Raw genomic sequence first — 21,880 nt, forward strand, 5'->3', positions numbered from 1 at the left:
TCAGGGAGAGAGGAGCCTATGTCTCTTATCAACTCAAAAGGTCAGTATATTTCAGACTTCCCATGGGCATTCTTTCAGTATCCCCAGATTAGCAGAGACTGATGGCAGTGTCTACAGTGTCAGCTAAAGACAGACTGAACTTTTAAGGGGAGAGGCACTGTCAGGAATCTATCAGGAGTCTAGCAGACAACAGCACCATCATTAAGAGAAATTTCATGAGAACTCCATGAAAAGGGGAAAAAGGGATTTCCAGTAGATTTACTTCCATTTACCATATTGTGTGCTCTAAACTTGAGCCCATTCTCCCCAAACTTTGCATCTGCTGGGGAGAGTATGTCCCCAGTTTGGGGCAATGTTTTGTATCAATTGTTCTTATCCTGCCACCTTAGTAAATATCCTTTCTAAAAGCTCTGATTGAATAATTTATATCAATTGATGATCAGCAAAGGAAGCACATTGGTGGGGGCTTTTGAGCATTACTAATTAGAAAAAATTAAAAACCCAGCTTCACGAAGGGAGAAGTAGCTTGACTGGAATGTCTTAGAATACTGGAGTTCTAAGACCCATGATATTTTCCAAAATATTATAATTGAAAGTTCACATGAGAATATAAGAATTCTACACAATAGTTTTAACAAGGTAGGATTTTTAACATTTTTTTTCTGTAGTAAATTATTATGCTATCTCATGCCCTTTATCTGAAACTTATCTCTAAATAGACCCTGCTAACTGGTTTTCTTGCTAATTTCTTGGTTCATACACCTATGAGAGCTGTTATATGATATTACCTTAGGACTTGTACTAAATTCTCCAAAGATTTAAAGAGACTGATGTAGCAAAAATATTGTAAATATGTGACCGACCAAAATGTGCTGGTTCTCCCCAGTTTTGCTCCTAAACAGTCCCATGTACGGTACTGTATGTAAACTGCTTTGGGGTCTTGAAAGCACCAACTGAATGTGGGCTGTTTTTGCTTTTGTTATTGTTAGTACTCTAATTCCAGATTTAAGATTTTAGTAGTACAATCCCCATCCCCCCCTTTCCTTCCCACAAATAAACTTGCCCTATTTCCTACCTGCACTTTTGTTTGTGAGATTGTGTGTCTTCTAAGATTATGAATACACCAGCTCATTATGTTGTGTTATAGTATTTCTTAACCCAACGGGACAGCAGATGGTAGGTAGGTAAAAAACCCACTGTAATTATTCCAGGTGGGTATCTCTGTTACCTTCAAAGCTTCATTAAGCTACTTTTCAATAGTTAGCCTGGCATTCTTTTTCCTCTTGTATGTGGTCTCTTTGGTCTTGACATTGACTGGGGATAGTATGCCACTTGGTCACATTCCGGGGCCCCCCTTCTCATTTTACAAAGACCCCTACCTCCTTACCACTTACTCAATAAGCCATATCCTTTCAGAGTATAAAAGGTGCTGTTCCCTTTGGTCCAACTCTACAACCAAAAAAGAAAACTATGCACAAAAATGGAATTAGTAAAATGGTGACTGAAGCCCCCTTTCACAGTCACGTTTGCTAGAAAACTTTCATTTCCATTCTGTGGAAATGCATTTAGTCATTTAAATACTTTGTCACAAGATCTCACCTACCAGGTTAAAGGAAACTGGTAGAAAAATACATCGTTTGGAGAAACATCGAGAAATGTCCAGAATATCATAATAGTCGCTCCCATTACTTGGATGAATGGGAGTCATAAACTAGAGTACTTCATATTAGATGGAAGACTACCATAGCCCAACTGCTGGGCTCCTTTACACTCCAACTTCCCCCTCCCCCTCAACCCAACCACCACCATCTGACCTGCCAATAGGTAACCTAAGTACTGTTGGCCTTAACATCTGAAATGCCTCTCTACCCTTAGAAATTTCAGGACTTTCCAGTTAAGTATAATGTGGCCCTTTCAAAATGTTTACATAGACAACTGAATTCCCTACAATGCCTTTTTCTATTTGAGGTCATTTCACATGGTATTTAGTTTTTTCTTAATTTCACTATACTTTTGGACTGAAAAGAAAGGAAGGAATCAAGCATTTGTTAAATGCTTACTTTGGGCTGGGCACTGCGCTAGGCATGTTTTAAATATTATCTTATTTGATCTTCATAGCAGGTAGGTTCTGTTATGATCCCCATTTTACAGTTGAGGAAATTGAGGTAGACAGCGGTTATGTGACTTGCCCAGGGTCACACAGCTAGTACATTTCTAAGGCCCAATTTGAAATCAGGTCTCCTTGATTCAAAGCCCAGTGCTCCATCCACTGCCCCTGAGTAGAGTGCTTGAATTTGAACTGATAGAAAATTGAGTCACTGGGCGACTAGGTGGTGCAGTGAATAGAGCACTGGCCCTGGAGTCAGGAGGACCTGAGTTCAAATGTGGTCTCTGATACTTAACACTTACTGGCCATGTGACCTTGGGCAAGTCACTTAATCCCAATTATCCTCCCCTCCCCCCTTCAAAAAGCAAAAAAAAAAAAGAAAAAGTTACTCATCCCCTCTTAGCCTCAGTTTCCTTATCTGTAAAATGTGCATACTAATGCTGCCTACTTCAGAGTTTTGGGGAAGACTGTGGAAACTAGAGTCGTTTGTAAACATGAGCTGCTGTTATCATTAGTAGTATCACTTTATTCAAATCAGAGAGTCCAATATTCAAAAGTGAGACTGATTCTAACCTCTTTTCTCTTGCAAAGAAGTTAAGAGAAAATGGTGGTAGGGTGCAGAAAGTAGCAGGGCAGTGGGTGTGTGAGCAGGCCCCCTCCCTGGAGTTTGGTGTTGGCTGCCAGCCTTTCCTCAGGGAGGGTTTCTGGCAACAGCACACTAACAGAAGTACCAAGGAGTTGTCTTGGTAGCAGGATTGAGAAGTACCACGAAACCAAAATTCTCCTACCTTGGGCCATATGTCACAGGCAATGAAAATTAAAGAAAGTCACCACAGTGTAGTAGAAGAAAGCATTTCAGTTAGAATTAGGGGATCTGGATTAGAATCCCAGCCAATTTCATCATCTGTCAGAGAAGGGAGTTAGATGAGATACCCTTTGTGTGGTCCCTTCAAACTCTAAACCTATGATGAATGAATGAAAAAATATTCATTAAGCATTTATCGCGTGCCAAGTACTGTATATACAAATAAAACTGATACGGTCTCTGTCCTCAAGAAGCTTATATTCTTTTTTTTTCCTTTTTCTTTTTTATCTTTATTAATTTGCTTTTTTACTTTTAGTTTACAAGATTCAGTTCCACAACCCCTTGAGTTTCAAATTTTCTCCCCACCCCACGGCAGCATGCAGGCAAGTATAGGATCTGCAAATACTTTCACATTAGACATTAGTGAGGTTGTGAAGAAGGACTGCAATGGATGGAATGAAGAATGGGAAAGAGGGAACACCAAGCAAGAAAAAGAGAGCAGGTGTTTTGCTTCAGTCTGCATTCAACCTGTTCTCTCTAGTTCTCTCTCTGAATGTAGACATCTGTTTCCATCATGAGTAAGAAGCTTATATTCTAATAGGGGAAACATATAAGGGAGTGGCGAAGGAGAGAGATTTTGGTATGGAAAGTCATTGGGATATTAAATGGAGCTGTAGGGGAAAGGATTGGCACTTGTTTTCCAGAAATAATGGTCGTATCGATTGATTTGATTAAAATTCCCAGAGGTGGAGAAAACTGCAACAGGGCTTTTTCTTGTAAGTTCTAAAAGCAATCTCCCAAAGATTTTTCATTTGATCCAAGTACTTTCTATTTCCCAGAAGTGTAGGGTATAAAAAACTGGAGTGGGGTGGAGGGTGGGGGCACTAAAAACAACTAACTATAGTTATAGTATTTAAATAGATACTATACTATTATTATAAATTATACATTTTACCAAATCGATTCTATATTATTATGTGTTAGCTTATATGAAGACTTTTACATTATTATAATAATATAAAAAACGCCATTTCTGTTTCACTTTGAGGTTTACATATCATTCTCCTCATATGAAGGAAGGACTGTGGGTATCATTTTCCTTGCAAAAGAAAATCTTGTACTCTGCGTTTTAGGTATAAGCCTACCAGAAACCATTTTATTAATTTAAGTTACACTAATTTATAAGCATTTCTGCTTACAGAGAAAAGAAAAGCTAATGATGGACAGAATTATTGTTGTTGAGATGTTTCAGTTGTGTATGACTCTTTGTGACCCCATTTGGGGTTTTTGTGGCAGAGATTCTGGAGTGGTTTGCCATTTTACAGAGGAAGAAACTGAGGCAAATAGGGTTAAGAGCCTTGCCCAGGGTCATACTGCTAGTAAGTGGTCTGAGGCTCGATTGGAACTCCGGTCTTCCTAGTTCTATCCACTTCAACACCTAGCTGAGTTACCTCATGATTTTAAAAATCTCTGACAAGCCATTTTGGAATTAAAGTTGATGATATTTCTGAAGCAAGAAATTTCACAATACAATAAAATATAGTTTCAGAGCTCAGGGAAAAGTTGACTTAAGCTCATCAAACAGAACAGTAGTCATAGAACTTTTCGACACACCCTGGGAGAATCATTTTCTTAAAACTATGCAATCCCTTCTCTTATACCACTCCCTTTAAAGATTGTCTTTTCTAGTTGACCAAAGGTGAATTACTTCGATAACAGAAGTAATAAAAGCTTCTTCCTTCTTTCAGTCTGATCATTACACTGACCTGTTGTAATCAGGATAATTCAGGAAGAATTGGGCCTTGACTGATCAGGAGAGAGGGGCTAGAAATGGGTTTAAAACATTTGAGAATGATGCAGAAGATTTCCATGCAGGATATTGTTTCAAAATGATTGTTAAAAAAAAGACCAGTGAGGTTTCTCCTTTAGATTGGGCCAAATGCTTCAGACTAGGCTAAATTTCATATGCTTTCTTACTTTTTCTTAAGAGGGAGGGGAGGATAAGTTCCCTCCCCCAATTTCATAGATAAATATATAAATACAATGCAGCTTATAATAATGTATTATGATATATTTGTAAAAGATAGTCTATTGTATATAATGAAATATGATTAAATATTATTTTATATTAAATTATATAATACAAATTATAAATTTAAATCTGTTATATTTTAAAATACATGTCATAATATATAGTAATACATATATAATAGAAATATACTATATATTATGATATGATGTATTTTACAAATATACCATAATATATGATTATATAGTATATGTTACAAATAAATATATAAACAGCTAACACTTATATAGTGACTTATGTTTTGCAAAACACATTACACACATCTCATTTGATCTTCACAATAGTCCCTAAAGATAGGTGCTATTAATATCTATGTTTGAAGCCCAGAAAAAGTTGCCTAGGGTTGCATAATTAATAAGAGCCTGAAGGAGTATTCCTGACTCCAAATCCAGGTCTCCACCTACTATGCTAGCTGGTTTCCAAGGAAACTGAGTCTGAGTGGTTAAATGACTTACAATTTAAGTCCTACAATTCCCAAGTTTTTGGTTACAGAATTCCACCCCAAGTGTTTCTAGACTTAGAGTTGTGTATACCTTCTGCTAAGGCATCCTGACTCTCATAACAATAGCTGACATTTATAAGAATTAGGATTATAAACTGATATATTTTGAAGTGGCAAGAAGGATCCTTATAGATCACCTAACTCAAACTTACAGATGAAGAAACAGGCTCAGAGAGAGAAAGGGACTTTCTGAGGGTCACATGGATTGAATTCAGAGCTTTTTTTTTATGATTTCATGGCTACAAAGCTTCTCCTCAACTGGGTTTGTCTGTCATCTAAAGCAGAATCTCGTAACAATGAATGCTGAATACTGGTAGGGAAATATGAGCCCTTATCCACCGAGTGCCTTCTGGACTAGAGAAGAGAGAGAGAATTGGGGTGAATTGTAAACAGAAAACCACTGGAGTCATGGGCATGTGGGGAGGATCCAGAACCCCAGCATGTCCCTTGATTCTCAGCTCTTATACCTCAGAGATTGCTAAGAGTCGGGGACATCCTTCTTTCCTTTTTTGGAACAGAATCTTCATCTTGCTCTTAATCTTGCCCTGAATCTTACGTGGCCTATTGCCTAAATTAAAACTATATGACTCCCTGAATTACCGTTTTATTGCTTACTTTGATAACTTTATTTGCTTACTATCTATGATTATCCTTTGTATAATAAAACATTTAATGGGAAGGAAGCTAAACTGGCTGAGATTAAACTAACTTTTACTCTCCAGGTCTAGGAGGAAGTAATCTCCCTTCCCCCAGCCATCGGGGGAGTGGCTTCTATCAACCCCTCTTTCTCCCCCCACCTCCACCCCCAAAAGGAGTCTTACACCTTGATTCCAAATATCTGATGTCTAATAAATAATAATTAGGGCAGCAGAGTAGTATAATGGTTGGAGCACCAGGCCTGGAGACCTAAATTCAAATATGGCTCAGACACTTACTAACCATGTGACCCTAGGCAAGGCATTTTAGCCTCGGTTTCCATATCTGTTAAATGAGCTAGAGAAGGACAAGGAAAACCACTTCAGTATCTTTACCAAGAAAACCCCAAATGGGGTCACAGAGTCAGACACAAGTGAAAATGATTGAATAACAACAACAAAATAGGCATTGTAGCCCAACACCCCTCTTGAAGATAGGGGAGGAGGCACAATGACCGAGTCATGACCATCTTCCTATTTTCCATAAGCTGTGGGGTGGGACATTCCATATTTCTTTATATATCCCTGCTACCTATTCGTTATTCAGTCGACTTGTTACATACCACAAGCCACCTGTTCCATAGGTAAATGTCAGAACTAGGTCTCGTGTCTCCTAATGCCACGTCCATCACTTTCTAGTTCACAAGGCTGCCTTTAGAGGAACCAACTTTTCATGTGTTTTAGTGATCCTTTGTCAATAAACTGATCCATTTGATGAAATCCTGAACTTGAGAACTTTTGGCAGTAAGATATGGGGTACTGAGTTAAATGCCCTGAGAGAAAATCACTTATTTTAAGAGAAGGCCACTCAGAAATTTCTACCAGCATTAAATAATTGCAAACTCTTCATTCAAGGAATCTGGGAACTTTATAGCGGAAAGATTGAATGGTAACCCACTGGCCTAAAGGAATAATTTGATTATGAAGAGAATCTGGAGGCCTCATGATATAGTAGAAAGAGTACTGAGTTTGGAATCAGGAGAAATGGTTTCAAATCCCAGCTATAATATGAATTGGTTATAGCCATCCTAGGGAGTCTGGAATTGTGCTCAAAAAGTCACCAAACTGAGCGTACCCTTTGACCCAGGAATGCCTAGTAAGGTACATACCTCAAGAATGTCAAAGAGAGAGGAAAATGATGCATATATCCAAAAATATTTACAGTAACTCCTTTTGTAGTAGGAAGAAACTGGAATCTTAGGAGAGTGCCCACTTACTGAAGAACAACTAAAGAAATTATGGTTCCTAAATGTAAAGAAATGCTATTATTATGTATTGGGTATAATTTCCTTGAAAGTACTTTCCAATTCTGGATCTGAAGACTAATGTGTGCTAAAACCACCAACAAGTTCCCATGAGCCCTGAGTCTAACATAGTCCTTTTTCTGTAAATTTCATAAAGCTAACTTTTCTCTTTTATATTTATGCAGATTTTTGAAGCATCTTGGAAACTAGTATGTGTTTGATTACTTTGAGGATGACAGACATATGTACATTTGGCTGGGGGGTATGAATTCACCAGATGAGTTTCTAAAGGAATGTATCAACCATTGTTCCTGAAACTTTCCCCCAGTTTTCCTTTTATTGAAGGGGAAGGAACAAGTATATTCATTTATATAATGCTTGCTATGTGTTAGGTATTGTGTTAAGCCCTTTACAGATATGATCTCATTTGATTTAATCCTCATAACAACCCTGTGGGATAGGTGCTGGAGAAGAAAAGGACTACCTATCTAGTATCTCTGCCCAGAGATCCCCAAGTGTGGTCACAGAGAGTAGGTCACAACTAAGAAAAAGACTGAACAAAAATGGCACGATCAGATCTGTGTTTAAGGAATGCCACTGTGCATTTTACATTTGAGGAAACTGAGGCAAACAGAAGTTAAGTGACTTGCCCAGGATCATACAGCTAGTAAGTGTGTGAGCCCAGATTTTAACTGACTCCACATGTGTCAGTCTACTCCTTAAGCTACCTTTTAACTGTTAGTGTCAATCATTTATTAAGCTTTTATTATGTGGTCAGGTGCGTTGGACACAGAGAAATAAATGAAATGGTTCCTATTCTTAAGGAGCTTCCCTTCTATCAGAGGAAATAAAAATAAACATTATATGTGTGTCTGTGTATGTGTATATATATATATATATATATATTTATTTAAGCAATCAGTAAATATTTATTAAGCCCCTACTATGTGTCAGGCACTGTGCTAAGCCCTGAGGATACAACAAGAGGCAAATTAAAAGTAATTTGGGGCAGGGGGAGGTACACTAGCAGTTGGAGAGATCAAGAAAATTCTCATGTCGGTGGTGACTTGAAGTTTGCTTTGTATGAATCTACATATTCTAAGAAGTGGAGGAAAGACACAAAGTGAATTCTAGGCACAAAGGATGTTGTATATAAAGAATGGCACACGATCCAATTTTGTATATAGAGAGACTTGGTGGAGTAATATGTTATAAACCTGGAAATGTAGACTAGAATGAGATTGTGAAGGGATTAAATGCCAAACAGATATTTGGAGGTGATAGGAAACCACAGAGGATGTTGAACAGGATGGTGACATGAATAGTGGATAGAGCACCAGTCCTGGAGTCAGAAAGATTGATCTTCCTGAGTTCAATCTGGCCTCAGACGCTTACTAACTGTGTGACCCTGGGCAAGTCACTTAACCCCATTTGCCTAAGTTCTTTATTTATAAAACTGAACTGGAGAAGGAACAGCAAACCACTTTATCTCTGCCCAAAAAACCCCAAATGGGTTCCCAGAGGGTCAGACAATGACGTGATTAGACCTATGTTTGAGGAATGCTGCTTTGGGAAGTTGGACTGGAGAGGGGGAAGACTTGAGGGAGAGAAACAAATTAAGAGGAAAATGTGGTATCGGTCCAGACTAAAGATAATGAGAGTCCGAACTAGAGTGATGACTATGTCAGGAGAGAGAAAAAAACAGATGCAGGACATGTAGTAGAGGTCAAGTCAACAAAAGCTGGAAAATTATGTGTCTCCTTAACAACATAACATATTAAAAAAAAACACATGTAACCGAGTGAGACATTGTATCACATGACTTTTTTTCATAGCACCGTGGAGCTAACTTGTTTTTTGTTAATAGTTGACCTGACAATTACATTTTAGAGAGAGGGCCATAAACAGCCTTCCAAATAATAGTTTGTAAAGAATAATTCTTAAAGCAAAATGGGCTCCAAGGAAAACACTATTCACTGTTTATTGTAAAAGAGGGCAAAAAAGCCAAGCACAGTAAATATTTTTTTATCCCATAATCCTGCCTGTTTAACAGAGAATTGGATAACATTTCAGCACTGGTTGAAGGTAATCTTATGTTGTATATGGTTGGATTTCCTTGGATTTCATAATGAGGATTTTTAAATGAGTTAAATTTAATCATTAAAGACTAGAAAGGTAGAACCATAAGCAGTGTAAGCTTATCTGGTTCTCACAAGCTAAGAAGGAAATTTACTACTTTATGAGAAGAACCCATAAGGGAACAAGCATGCCTACAATAAGTTAAAGCAGGGGTGGGGAACCTGTAGCCTCAAGGCCATGCGTGGACTTCTAGGTCCTCAAGTGTGGCCTTTCACTGCCATGGTTAGTTTATATTATGACCATTATGACCATGTCAATTAAAGCAGCACTTGAGGACCTAGAGGGCCACACGTGGTCACGAGGCTGCAGGTTTCCCCACCTCTGGCCTTAGTAGTCTTAAGAGTATTCTGGCTGGAGTCTTGGAGTAGAGCCAGGATGGTGAAATAACAGAAAGAAATACATTCATGCTCTTCCACAAAGACTTAGATAACACATCAGACTAAGTCCTGATAGGGAAATTTTTTAAAAATCACAGTGAGTCATATTTCTAGCCCATGTTGGCATAGAGAGACAGAGAGGTCTGTGAACCTTGGGGATGGAGTGTAGCCAACAAAATGGCCTGAGGAGCTTTCCAACATGCCAGAATAAAAGAAGACCAAAGCTGGGTACCAGAATAAGAACAGATTTCAAAACCACAAAGAAACTGGTGCCACTTAGCACCAGTTCCTATTATCTTATATGATTCAAATCCAGCCTCAAACACTTGCTAGCTGTGTGACCCTAGGTATGTCACTTAACCCTATTTGCCTCAGTTTCCTGATTTATAAAATTATCTGGAGAAGTAAATGGCAAACCACTCCAGAATCTCTGCCAAGAATGAGATCACAAAGACTTGGGCATGACTGAAACAAGACAGAAGTAATCATTCCTGAATGAAAAGACCAAAACCGCATAGAAATTTAAAATGACATCAGGAAGAACATATAAACAATTAACAACTTAAGCAAAGTTCTAGGATATAAAGTAAACCTACATATATCATCCACATTTCTGTATCTCAGCAACAAAATACATCAGAAAAAATATGGAAAGATAAATTCCGTTTAAAATAACTACAAAAAATATAAAATATTTGGCAGTTTACTTGAGAAAATACACACCAGAACTATATGAATGTAACTACAAAACATTATTTACACAAATACAGACCTAAATAGTTAGAGAAATGTTAACTGCTTATTGGAGGCTGAGTTAAAAATATTAAAAATGATAATATTACTTATTTTAATTAAGTGCCATACCAATAAAACTGCCAAAGGTTTACTTTATAGAACTGGAACAAATGACAGAAATTCTACTGGAGAAACAAAAGATCAAGAATCTCATAGCGTGTAATAAATAAAACATGGGAAGTAAGGGGGACCACAGAACCAGATTTCAAATTATGCTACAAAACTCTAATCATAGAAACAATTGTATATTGGGTGAGAAATAAAGAGGTTGATAAGTGGAGCAGATTATAAAGAAAATAAAGAATAAGCAGAGGGTCACAGTAGCCTACTGTTTGATAATCTCTGAGATCACAACTACTGGGGTGGTAACCCAAAGTTTGACAAAAGCTATTGGGAAAACCGAAAAACAATTTGGCCTAAACTAGGTATAGTGCAGTATTGCAGACTGTATACCAGGAATCATAGATTTAGAGTTGGAAAGGAGAGCAGCTATGTGGCATAGTAGATAAAGCACTAGCCCTGGAGCTAGGAGGACATGAGTTCAAATCCTGTCTCAGACACTTACTAGCTGTGTGACTGACTCTCAGCAAGTCATTTAACTCTGATTACATCCAAATTTTTTTTTAATTGAGAATTCCTAGAGTTGGAAGGAGCCTTAGAGGTCATTAAATGCAAACCCCCAATTTTACAGTTGAGAAAACTAATGCACAAATAGGTTAATTGACTCGCCCAAGGTAACACAGATATTAGGCATTCTGAGGCAGAATTCAAACCCAAATCTTCCTGAACTCCAAGTGCCTCATTTATTCATTTTTAGTGTGTTGCAATGTGACAATTTACATGTGCCGGATTACATGGGTTTATGGCTCACCTTCTCTAGTTTTCACTGTGTTAGCCCTCACAATGGCTTAAAAAGTGGCTTTTAAAATAGATTTTTTTTTTCACAGATTGAAGCTACTGGTAGTAATGCAGCCATAAGCTAACAAGAAAATAATGAGATTAACACTTCCCCTCTTGGTATGGGTTCCTCTTTAGCTACTTTATGTGAAATGACAGCTTGATATACTCTGACAAGAACTTCACCAAAAACAGTAGAAACTGTCTAGAAGCTTACAGAAATAAGAATTTCCACCCACTGGTGTTAAGAACCTTGCTCTAAGTGTATATCATGCCTTGAGACATTTGCTAATGATCATGTGAAACTGTCATGATTATCAAGACAGCTGTCCTAACTATGTTCTTGTTAAAATAAAAAGTGTGTCCTCCATAAAAGCTTCTCCTATTTGTACACTATGCAGTATTTTTCAAGCTATTTCAAAATCTCCCGGTGAGTTTTAGTGGGTTTTGTACCCATTTGTTAAAACATATGGTGCAACACCCTCAGTTAGTTTACAAGAATAACGGACTAACATCAGGGAAGACGGAAATTTGCCGGCTGAATATCAACAAAAACCTTTGCATAAATAGCAAATGACGTTGAAAAAAAAATGTTTCATGACTTAGTAAACACAGGCAATGAGGCAATTTACACATCTTTGTGGGGTAGTTGCATTTTCATCATGATAACCATTAAATCCAGTCAAAATAAACCGAAGTGAGTTCTTTGCATGTTGTCTCCTGGGGAGCACAGACTAGTTTTTGCCTTTCATTGTTATGCCTAGTTCTTAACACAGTACCTGTGTCGGTGGGTGCTCAATAAATGTTGATTGACTGACACTCACTGAGACTCAGTCCTTTAAATTTCCATATCACAAAATGTTAGCCTAAGACTTACAAAAATAATGAAAAAATAATTGTCACATCATTCTCACTATCAATGAATTTTAGTAAGACCAAAAAGGCTTTTTATTCTGTGAAAAAAATTTTTATGTATTTTATTATTTTATCCTTTTAAAATATCTATTTTTATGTATGTTTTATAATATGCATAATATACAGGGTCTCTCCAAAGTGTTAGTGCATTTTAAAATTTAATAGCTTATACTAAAATTTTTTTGCTAAAAACATGTGTATTCCCTACAAAATGACTCAAATCTGTACACTTCAAAGAATTTTAAAAACTTTTAAAGTTTCCCAGTGAGTTGCAGTGGGTTTTCAAATCATTTATTAAACATAAAATTCAACACCCTCAATTAGTTTTATTGCTGAAAACAATCCATGTCCCTCATAAATCCTCTCATATCTGTGCACTCTGCAGAATTTTTAATAGCCTAGAACTTCACTAAGACTTTTGTACATGAATCCTGTATTATTACATTTAAGTGTATGTGTTCATATGTGTATACAAGTGGGTTTATGTATTTATACATGTGTATACATGCATATATATAATTTATCAATAAAATACACATATTGAATACATACTCAGTATTTTTATTGATAAAGATGTACTATCAAAATAAGTTTAGAAATTACTGCTTTAGCATTAATGAGCTAAATAGTAAAACTCAGTTATATTGGCACCACACTGAGAGGAGGGGCTACTGAGCACGTGACATAATGATATTAGTGTCAAATTATTGATGAATGGCTATGATGACCTGGAGGGTGGATGGATGGATGGATGGATGGATGGATGGATGGATGGCTGCATATACACATAAACAGGTGTTATATATGTGTATACATATGCTCACACATATGTGTGCATGTGTCTGTGTATATATCTGTGTGTACATATATAGATATACACACATCTATATTTATCTTATCTTGCTGCTGTATCTGACCTTAGACTACCATTTCTTAAAAGTAGTGTCAGTTTTAAGAGAGTTTACCCAGTTTTGGTGCTGAGAGCACGTTACTAGTCCAAAGAGTATCCAGTGTGTTCACATATGGGTTCTGCCCCTCAATATGTTCACGACTTTGGGCAGATAGCTTACTTAACCTCTCTGGCCCTCTGTCCTCTCATCAGTGAAATGAAGAGGTCAGGCTAGATGACCTGGGAGGTCCCTTTTAGCTCTGAATCTATAATCCTATTTATACAACACATTTGAGTCATAAATGTTGGATTTTGTTGCCATAGGCTATATTCCTAATGGTCTGGTAGGTTAAATAAGGAATTCCTTACCTACTTAAAATGACATTGAGCAATGATTTAAACAGAAATTGCCCATCAGAATTTTAGACCTTGTGTTTCTTTGTTTCAGTGAATGGCTTTTAAGACTTTTTTTTTTAATTGACCCTCATTTTATTTCTCATTGTGAAGACAAGGTTGTGGGCACTTTCCCTTGTGGACCAGTTAGCTTCATGCCCTTTCCTGGTCTGCCAGTTGTTTTGCAAATGTGAGCTTATAGTAGAGGGATGGGGGTAGGCAAGAACTGGGGAGACCTGGAGACCAGGAATGATATCCAGCATGGACTGTAGGGATCCACTGGAAAAACAATGGAAGAAACCATCTTAGTCCCAGTGCTAGAAATGGATAATCATTATTGTTCTAAAATAACAGGCCATACATTTACATAACTTTATATAAGTTTGATTTATTTTACGCATATGTCAACCATAAACAGTCTGGACTTTGGTGATACTCATTTAGCCACAAGGAAAAAGTTAGCGAAGCTGGTCAGCTTTTCAAATAAAGAGCCCCAGAGAGGGACTCCTCTGAAATGTTAAAGTAACCCAGTTCATAGTTTTAATGTTAGAAAAGGAATCTAAAAAAGCCATTCAGTTGTTTTAAGATTTTCGCTTGTCTGCAGGATCATAAACTCGCCAAGTATTCCCTGTGACTTACTGGTGTGTATTGCGTTCACCTGTAGGGTTATAAGTGGTTTAGGTTCATGCAGCTTTCTTTCACATATTTCTGCTAACAATAAGAACAAAAACTGACATTCGTACAGTGCTTTAAGATTTGCAAAGTTCTTAACATACATCATGTCACTGAAACTCAATAGCAGTCTTAGGAAGGAGATAGTACAGTTATTATTATTCCCATTTTACAGTTGAGGAAAATGAGGTATATAAAGGTTAAATTACTTGTACTTGAGTACTTATTGTACTTAAGTTACAATAAACTAGTATCTGAGGCTAGATTTGAACTCAGGCTTTTGCCACCTGGGTCTCCATTCACCATACCATATTCCCTTCATTCAAGCTAAAAGCTACTTTGTCGTTTGTTGTTCAGTCATTTTTCTCATTGTGTCTGATTCTTTCTGACCCTGTTTGGGTGTCCTTGGCGAAGATGTTGGAGTGGTTTGCAATCTCCTCCTCCAGCTTATTTTATGGATGAGGAAACTGAGGCTAACAGGGTGAAGTGACTTGCCTAGGGTCACCCAGCCAGTAAGTGACTGAGGCAGTATTTGAAATTAGGTCTTCCTGACTCCAGGCTGGCACTCTACCCACTTGCTATTTGATGTCAACTCTCTTCCCAGCAGGTACACTCGGGATACTGGTAGATTTTCTTTTGTCACTTTCAGCTTTATCAGTTTTGTTTTACTTTTATATGACTTACATTTTCAGATCTCTGAGAAGTCTCTTATAGCAAGACAAAATGGTTTATACCCCAAATATTTCCCTTCGTGAATTAGGCTTTGTCTTGCTGGGAAATGAGACCGCAGTTTAACCTCTAAAATCAGATTAGTTTTCCTAACGCTTCCCAATCTCTCCAAATGGAGCTATAAAGCCTCATTCGAAAAGGAGCTTTTTTGAAGATGGTTTCATGCTCTAGTAGTTAGTAGCTTTTTTTTTTTAAACAAGGTCAAACCACAACACTTAGGAGACAGAATGCAAATGTACCAAAACCATGTTATTCAATGTTATCCAGAAGCCTGGTTCAGGTGATTAAAACAGGCACAACTTTCTCAAGACAGGCCTTTGTCTTTAAAGTGAAAGGGACTTGGTACTTTGGTAATCTTTCCTTTTGACATGAAGTCAAGATGAAGAAACTTTAAAGCGTAAAAGCCATGGAAATACAGTATGGCCTTCTGCCAGAACTGACATTCAAACCTTACCAAGTGTAAGAGACTGAAGCCATGTGAGACCTCCTCATTAAAATTTTAATCTCGTTTTCCTCTTTCTCTCTTCACTCTCCCTCTTACTCAATATAAGGTCATTCATTCTTCCTTTGACTGGTCATCATAGGGAGTTTACTTTAAAAAATACTTATAGGAGGGCCCAGGGGCTCTCAGCAAAGGTCATTTAATCCAACCAGACATCTCCCATGATTGATCGCTCAATATTCTCTCCTTTTGTTTTGGCTGTGCTCATTATCTCCCCTCTTCTATTTTCCCAAGGATATTTTACCCTCCCCAAGAACACAGCTGCCACAGAATACACTAAGTATCAATAATAGGAGTTTAGTTGGGTGTTATTTTTTATTCTGGTCTTATTCTGCCCGTTAATGAAAAATCCCTTTTTCCAAGTCTGTTTCCAACACTTTAACACAGTTGCCTGGCACATAGTAGGCATTTTTTAAATGCTTGTTGGCTTGACTTACCTTTTTTGTTGGCTTTAACACTATTCAAACTCATATGGTACTTGCCCACAAATTATAAAAATGCTTTTCCCTTCCTTTAGCATAGGAGTGAGAAATTAGCAATCTCAAGGCTACACGTGGCCCTCCAGGTCCTCAAGTCCAGCCCTTTGACTAAATCCAAACTTAACAGAACAAATCCTTTTTATTAGTAATAAATGTATTTATTATTATTAAGAAATTTATTAACAAGAAATTTACGTATCATTAATAATAAATTTGTTTATTAAAAAACAATAATGATAAAAGGATTTGTTCTATGAAGTTTAGAAGATCAGGTTCCCCACCCCTGGTCTAACACCTCCATATATGAGGCACTTATGGGTGGACTCACCTTTCATGCTCTCCTGTCCAAGTAATTTTAAGAGCAAGGAAAATATTTAACATCTGTGTCACTTTAGAAGATGATTTTTTTTTTTTATTCTTGGTACACAAAAGGGCGTTACAGGCTTCCTTAGTTTTATCCTTTCACTTATTCACTGGGTAATATTAGTTCAGCGTTCTCTGTTAACTTTTCCAGGTCTCAGGTTTTAAAAAAAATACAATACAAATACATGCTACATACATTTAGCTGATTCTTTGATAATTAAGAGATTTTTATTGGCATCTTATTGGCATCTGTATTTTTCATCTTATTGGTTCACAATTATATTTAGGGTTACAGCAAAGACATGTGGAGGACAAGAAAAAATGGTTGGCACTGGGAGAGTTAAAAGTTGGCCTTCAGAGGAACTCTGAAAAATTGGGGAAATTATCATTTTTTAAACCCCCTCCCCCTGCCCCACCCCCGGCCCTGACAAAAAGAAAAATCAATGGGGGGGTGGCTCAGTGAATAAAGCACACAACAGCTCCCTGGAGTCAGGAGGATCTGAGTTCAAATTCGGCCTCAGACACTTAACACTTACTAGCCATGTGATCTTGGGCAAGTCACTTAACCCCAGTTGCCCTGCCCTCCCCCCTCCAAAAAAAAACAAAAGCAAGAAAAATCGAGGTCTTCTATTATTCTTGGTGTCATTCAACAAATTCAGCACACTGAAGAATATGAAAGCATGGCCTGTTCTTTAAGAATAGCTAAAATTAGGGTTTGCAAAACACTTTACATTTATTATCTCATTTGATGCTTCAACAAGCCTGTGAGTTAGGTGCTATTGTTATTCTCACTTAATAGAAGAGGAAACTGAAGCTGAGGAAATTCAAGTGACTTGCCCAGGGTCACACCAAAGCCTTTCTGCCTCTAAGCCTGGCACTCTGTCCAGTAGAATGGAGTGGAAGACCATGACTAGTCTCCCAAATGGATAGAGTAGACAGGAATCCATATGACATGATTCAGGAGGAAGTTTGGGTCCTCTCTAAGAGGAAAGAGCACAGGATTTAGAATCAAAGGACATGGGTTTGAACCCTGGCTGTGCCACTTACAACCTGTCTTACCTGAGTTTCCTTATCTGTAAAATTAAGAAGTAGGATTAAATGGCCTGAGTTCCCTTATAGCTCTAAATAGCCGAGATCTCCCTGAATAAAAATAACACCTCACTACCGTATCACACAGTCTGGAATTCTCTCTGTTAGCCTCGCTCCTTAAAGGCTTTCATAATGACGTGCTATTTGGTTTTCTGTAAAATTAGCTAGCTAATACATAGTCACAGAAACTCACTTGTATTCACCTGCAAACTGCCTTCTGACATAGAGGGGGGATCCAAGGAAATCCAACTGACTTGCCCAAGATCACACGGCTAGTTTTTGTGTTAAGTGTCTGAGGCCGGATTTGAACTCAGGTCCTCCTGACTCCAGGGCCGGTGCTCTATTCACTGAGCCACCTAGCCGCCCTATTTGAGATTTTTCTTGATGAAGATACTAGAGTGGTTTGACATTTCCTTCTCCAGCTGATTTTACAGATGAGGAAACTGAGGGAAACATAGTTAAGTGATTTGCCCAGCGTCATACAGCTAGTCAGTGTCTGAGGCCACATTTGAAAACGTATATAGGAGAATAAATTAATTACAGCATCTAAGGGCCCTTCCAACTCTCAAAACCAGTTGTTGGCCTAGAGCAGGTTGAAATACTATGTAAGTCTTGACTCCTTCCCAGATTTGAAGATGAGTCTTCCTGACTCTGGGCTCAGCTCCCTATTCACTCCACTACCCAGCTGCCCATCGTAGAGAATTTTGTTATTTTTCAGTCATATCCAACTCTCTTTGACCCTATTTGGGGTTTTCTTGGCAGAGACCCTAGAGTGGTTTGCCATTTCCTTCTCCACATCATTTTACAGATGAGAACACTGAGACATATAGGACTTGCCCAGGGTCACACAGCTTGTAAGTGCTTGAGGGCACATTTGAATTCAGGAAGCTGAGTCTTCCTGACTCTAGGCCTAGCTCTCTATCCACCTAGCTGCCTATTGTAGAGAATACAAGGGGGCAAAAAAAACATTTCCCTCTCCTCATAGAACTTGCATTCTCTGGGGGAAGTCACATATAAGCATATCCCCAAAAGGTTCATTAAGGAATGCAAAAAAATTTTGCCAAGACTAAGTAAATATTGTTTACTTAACAGTTTCGCTGAGGTCTCTCCCTGGGGAAGATTCAAAACAAAACAATATATAGGTATGCTCCTGCTGGGGGTTGACCCGATGGCTCCTAGGGATTGTTTATGTTCTGAGCTATCTCTCTCAGGACTGTTTTCTTTTTGCTGGGTTTCTCCTACATCTTTATCTACTAGACTGCAGCAGAAATAAAATGTGTATAGGAGAATAAATTAAGTACTAGCATCTAAGGGCCCTTCTAACTCTCAAGCTCAGTTATTGGCCTAGAGTAGGTGGAAATACTATGTAAGTCTTGACTCCTTCCCTGGATCTTCTGGTCCTGGGACAAAGGTAATATAAAACAAATCCTTAACTCAAATGAGACTTAGAACAAGAAAACTCTGCTTGCTATCTGAAACCTCCTTGTGAAGTGAAGGAGAGAATTTCCAGGTGACCTTTGATCCCACCAAGGGGTTTTGAATTTGTAGTTTGGATCCAGGGATGAAATTTTATATTGAAATGATAATATCTAGAAAACACTTTGGAAGATTTTGGTAACATTTATGAGTTCAGGTCACCTGGATTTAGTGGTAAGAGTGTGGGGTACTTGGTTTTCTTTGCTTTCTTCTGGATCGCCTTTCTTCCTTGAAAGAGTTTTGCCTCATGGTGCAGAATTTCAAAGGGCAGGGCACCCTGAAAAAGAAAGTTACCAGGGCCTCAGTTTCTTTATTTGTTTAAAAAGGCGGGGGGGGGGGTGCGGCTAGGTGGCCCAGTGAATAGAGCACCAGCCCTGGAATCAGGAGGACCTGAGTTCAAATGAGGCCTTAGACACTTAACACAAAAACTATCTATGTGACCTTGGGCAAGTCACTTAACCCCAATTGCCCTCCAAAAAAGGCAAAAAAAGAAAAAGAGGGGTGGAAAGGGTTGGGCATATCTGGTCTGTGTGGTCCTTTCTAGTTCCAAACCCCTAATCCCTCATTCAGAGTTACCCATCAGAAGATGTCAGCATTTGATTCAAAAACCATTACTTTCCTTCTCAGAACCAGTCAGGAGAATTCTGTCAGTGGATATTGAATGTCTTTTTGTTCAGATGCTTCTTCCGTGATCCTGCTCACACAGTGTTCATCTCAGCATTTCTGTGTTTTTGTTTCTTTCGGAAGGTTGCTGGCATCTTGTGCTTATAGATGGATGTACATGTGCCTGTTTCTAAGCAATTTGTTGTCTAGAGATATGTCTTGTTCTCTGAGTAGTGGCAGGGACCTAGGTAGGCAATGTAACCAGTCAAACAACTTCACAAGCATCGTTATTCACCTTAGCAATCTTTGTACCATGAAAGTAGGGTTTTCTCTGATAACAGATTTGGGAGAAAATAATGTAAAAGAAAGTATTGTGTTCTGTCTGTCTGGTTTGGGCTGGTGATTTTACCAATGGAGGGAATTCCTGGTGAGGAAACCCCCTTTAAAATCTGGATCTATAACTGCTCTGCTCTGAGGTGGGACTTGAACGTGGGTGTTCCTGAATGAGAAGCCAGCTCCCTCTGCTATGTTCTCTTTCTTTATAATAAAGCAATATAATATAGTATGGTATCATACAACATATCATAATGACTGGCATTTACATAGAAGGATTATAAAACCTTTTATATATGCTCTCATTTTGAGCTCAATAATTCTATATAGTAGCTATTATACATACTGTTAGCCCTTCCTTATAGATAAGGAGACTGAGACCCTGATAAATTAAATGACTATCCCATGATCACACAGCCAGTTAAGTGTCAGAGTTAGGATGTGGATTCAGTTCTCATCCGATGCCCTATCTGGCTCCTACTAAGGAACCCAGTTTTTTGTGAGTCTGGTTCTGGAGTTATCCTTTCCACAATGTCACTTTCCCCATTGCAGGCTTCGATGTGTCATGGTTTGGCATAAAAAGTTAAATGGGAATTTTGGGGCAGTTTTACAGAAGCCGTAGACAACACGCAAAGACCAACAGGCAATACAGAATAAAATTTAGCAACTCAGAAATGTGGGATTATTTTTTTAAAAAAGGTATTCCAGTAGACTCTGGTATCATACAAGAAAAGGCTGAGTCCTTATATGATTTCCTAAAGGACAATGAAGGTGAAGGGCCTACCTGTATGGATTTTACATGGAAGGGATAACTTTAGTCCCCCTCCCACTTGTCCTGCTCCACCATCTCACTGTGGCGTGGAGGTGACCCTGAGTGTGAAGACCATGATGGTGGAGTACAAATTGATACGCTCTGCCATGTTGGAAGGTCTTCAAGTATGGTTCCAGTCACATCTGACTGAGGTCTAGCTTCAACTAGGTCCTCAGAGTAGTGTGTCACCAGGAGACCGACCGCCTGGCGATGAATTCTTTGGCTATGGTATCCCATGTATGAAACAAATACAAGATAATATGGGGTGTGTCATGGAAAGAAAAGATAATATGGTTGAAAGAGGTCCAGATTTGTAATCAAAGACTGTAAGTTGGAGACCTGGCTCACTGAGCACTTAGTAACTGTATAACTTGCCCAGGTATGCTCTGTGTCTCCATTTATCTATCTCTATCTCTCTGTTTATCAACTATTGGACTAGGTCAGTCAGGAAGCATTTATTAAGCACCTACTATGTGCCAGCCACTGTATTAAGTGCTTGGGATACAAAAAGGTTTTAGTTAAGACCTAAAGGAAGTCAGGAAAGCCAGGAGATGCAGATGAGGGACAGCATTCCAGGCATGGAGGACAGCCAGAGAAAATACCCGGAGTTAAGAGATGCAGCATCTTGTTCATAGAAGAGCAAAGAGGCCAGTGCCACTCAATGGAAATGTGTGTGGTGGAGAGTGTGGTGTGAGAAGAGTGAAAGTCATGAAGGGCTTTGAATACCAGACAGAGGATTTTGTATTTGATCCTGGCGGTGATAGGGAGCCACTGGAGTTTATTAAACAGGAGGGTGACATGGTCAGACTTTCGTTTTAGGAAAACCGTTTTGATGGCTGAATGGAGGGTGGATTGGCATAGGAGGAGACTTCAGGCAGGCAAACCTATTGCAGTAGACTAAATGTGAGTGGTGAAAGCCTGTACCAAGATGGTGGCAGTGTCAGAGGAGAGAAGGGGGTATATTCAAGAGACCTTG

General features: G+C 38.4%; 1 protein-coding gene across 2 annotated transcripts in view; it reads left to right on the forward strand.

Annotated features, from left to right (window-relative positions):
• Window positions 1-21,880, forward strand: part of SRGAP1 (SLIT-ROBO Rho GTPase activating protein 1) — a 354,115-nt gene that overhangs the window by 177,422 nt on the left and 154,813 nt on the right. The gene's annotated exons all lie outside the window — the stretch shown is intronic.

The sequence above is a fragment of the Petaurus breviceps genome, unplaced genomic scaffold, assembly GCF_028583685.1.
Source record: "Petaurus breviceps papuanus isolate PSGF00001 unplaced genomic scaffold, PetGlider_PUasm1.0 154, whole genome shotgun sequence".
In the NCBI taxonomy this organism is placed as follows: Eukaryota; Metazoa; Chordata; class Mammalia; order Diprotodontia; family Petauridae; genus Petaurus; species Petaurus breviceps.